The sequence below is a fragment of the Varanus komodoensis genome, unplaced genomic scaffold, assembly GCF_004798865.1.
Source record: "Varanus komodoensis strain SLA01 unplaced genomic scaffold, ASM479886v1 scaffold19, whole genome shotgun sequence".
In the NCBI taxonomy this organism is placed as follows: Eukaryota; Metazoa; Chordata; class Lepidosauria; order Squamata; family Varanidae; genus Varanus; species Varanus komodoensis.
Window position 1 is genome coordinate 2,585,670 of NW_025335550.1, and position 2,869 is coordinate 2,588,538.

Here is a 2,869-nt window from a genome sequence, read left to right on the forward strand (position 1 = left end):
AAATCCATGGCAAATACATTATCTTGAATTTCATACATATTTTATTGTTTTACAGTGTTTGATAATTCATCTTTTGAGGGCCCCATCCACAACGGTTGAGAACAACTCTGAAAGCAATATTAAATAAACCAATTTACAAAATAGAATAAAAAGAAAGCACTATGCTAAAATTATCTATAGAACTACAAATGACAGATTCTCCCTATCCTGCAACAGTTCAGTCATCAGGAGATTTAATTAATGCACCTGGATCTTCACTGTACATAATTTAGAATGATCTTACTCAATCTCACATGAGTGTTTCCAATCTGACACCCCCCCAAGACACAGGAAAGTATTACATTATCACATCTCAGACACATCACATGCCACTGTGCAGCTCCGTTCATAGATACTTACAAACTGAGGGACTGATTGGATGGTAGCATTGTGCTTGAAAGCTCTTAATATATGTTGCAACTTCCAAGGAATTAAAGCTACCGCTCAAAAAAGTTGCATAGATCAGAGCAGCACTTTAACAATGCATGACAATGCCACAAGACTCCATAAACAGAAGATTGTGTGGCAGATTGCACAAAGACTAGAATTAGCTAGCTAGTGCCTTTGGAATACAGGAGGCTGCTTTGTACAGAATTTGTCTGTGTGGCCAGTATTGCTGAATGGAGAAGTCTGGGGCTGTTTGCATGAAAAGCTACAGCCCCAACCTTAGTATGACTGTCGCTGAAATGAAGAGCTTTTGACAACTATCAGAATTACTGGCCTGTAATTCACCTCCCCAAAAATGAATATTAGAATTAACAGTGAGTATGGAACAATGAACACTTCCCTATTCCATAGCTTTTGCTTGTCTTGTCATTATTTTTTCATGATGTTTTCTTACTTTAACAAGTGCAAACATAGTAATTCCTTGCAGAATTACTTTATTATTTATTTATTAAAACATTTCTATGCCGCCCCATTCGCCGAAGCCTCGGGGCGGCTCACAACATAAAATACAAAAATAACAATATAAAAATAACAATATAAAATAAATAACAATATAAAAGAAGTCGCCCTGGCCAGATAAATAAGCAAATACTGTTAACAATTAAAATGACGCTTAAATAAAAAGGTCTACACCTGGCGCCGAAAAACAAATAACGACGGCACCAGGCGAACCTCTCTGGGGAGCGCATTCCATAGATTGGGCGCCACCGCAGAGAAAGCCCTCCTCCGAGTACCCACCCTCCTAATTTCTTTCACAGAGGGTTCCCAGAGAAGGGCCTCTCCCACAGATCTGAAGGGGCGGGCGGGCGGGCATATATGGATGTAAGCGCTCCTTCAGGTAACCATTTAAGACTTGCAGTGTTCTTATTGGATAGACCTTGGTTCAGGATTAAGCCAAAAGACAGATCTCAGAGAAGGCATGCACTAACTTTGGGATGGATTTATCCAAAGCTATCAATGCATGCTTGCTCTCCTGGAGAGGATTAAAGCATAAGGCCGTACTCCTTGACGAACATGCCTCTATGTGGATTTGTACCATCATGAAACTGTGTCAGCCAGAGCTTACAATCAGTGTTTCAAGTTCAGTAAAACCTGGGAAGTGTGTCCTTGAACATTGTATGTTTAATAGAGTACTCTTCAGGAAGATGCGGTACAATCTAGTCTCCATTTCTAGATAGTGCAACCTCTGACTTCCAGACACTTAGAGAAACAGGGAACATGTTCCGAACAATGGAGAAAACCACGTGACACATTTGGCGATAAGAACACTGAAATTCTGTGCTCAAAGCATAGTTTAGATTTGCATGCAGTGCCTGAGAAAGAGGAATGAGGGTAACACTGAGTCTCATATGGGGCTTACTCTCACGAAAGGGTTCAGGCAGTCCTAGTCTTAGCTTTTTATGCTCAATTGTCCCATTGCGTCCTCTCATCCTACCCCCTGAAGTCTTGCCACTTGAGATGTGGCAGCCTGCAGTTTATAGTTGGCATTTTGAAAGATTAGATCTCCTTTTAAGCTATAAAATAAGGCACAGTTGTGGTTTTAAATTCGGGATTTCTTTGGAATAATTCTTCATGATACATGAACCAAAATATACAAATTGGTGTCTGTTGCACTAGTGCAAGTGCGTTGTAACCATCATTATTGCAAGCCAAACACCAGGAGGAAATTTTGCACAGCATTGGATTATTAGCCAACTTGAGTATCGTTCAAACTGAGCAAGGCTTGTGCTGTGCTTTTCCCTAGAGAGTAAGAAATCATTTCTCTAATGGGGTAGGCTAGCCTTGTAAATCTTCATTGAAGGGCTGTGGAAAGAAGGGCATCTAGTTAAAGAGTCCGGAGAAGAACATTATATAATGGTAAGTGTTCAATCCATATTCTGTGTATCTGTATACATTATTTGACTTCATTCCATGAAGAGCTGGCTGTTCAAGGTAGCCTTTCCAGAGCAAGCAGGTCTTAATTTTAACTGAGGCTTATCAAGCGAGAAGGCTTCTAATGCTACAAAGCAGATTTTTGGGAAGGGGAAAAAAAAAGACCCAGTGGGAAAACATGGGAGGGTTACAGATGAAGCACGACAATGTCTGACTCATAAAATCCTATGAAAGAGACAGCAATTGTGTTATAAAAGCCCTGTCTGGAAGTACCCATACACCCAGTTAACTGTGGTGCATCAAGGAAGAGCTACTTGCTCACTGGCTCTCCAAGGGGCATGAGAAACAATAGCAGCACACAACAATGGCGAGAACATTGAAGGTGCTTTGCCCAACAGCCCTCAAAAACCTGGGGCCAACCTTAATGTGCATTCCCTAAAATCTTAATGTGAAGCTTTTATATCTGAGTAGAGAACTCAGTGATGGGACCTCATCGTTACTGAGACTCAGT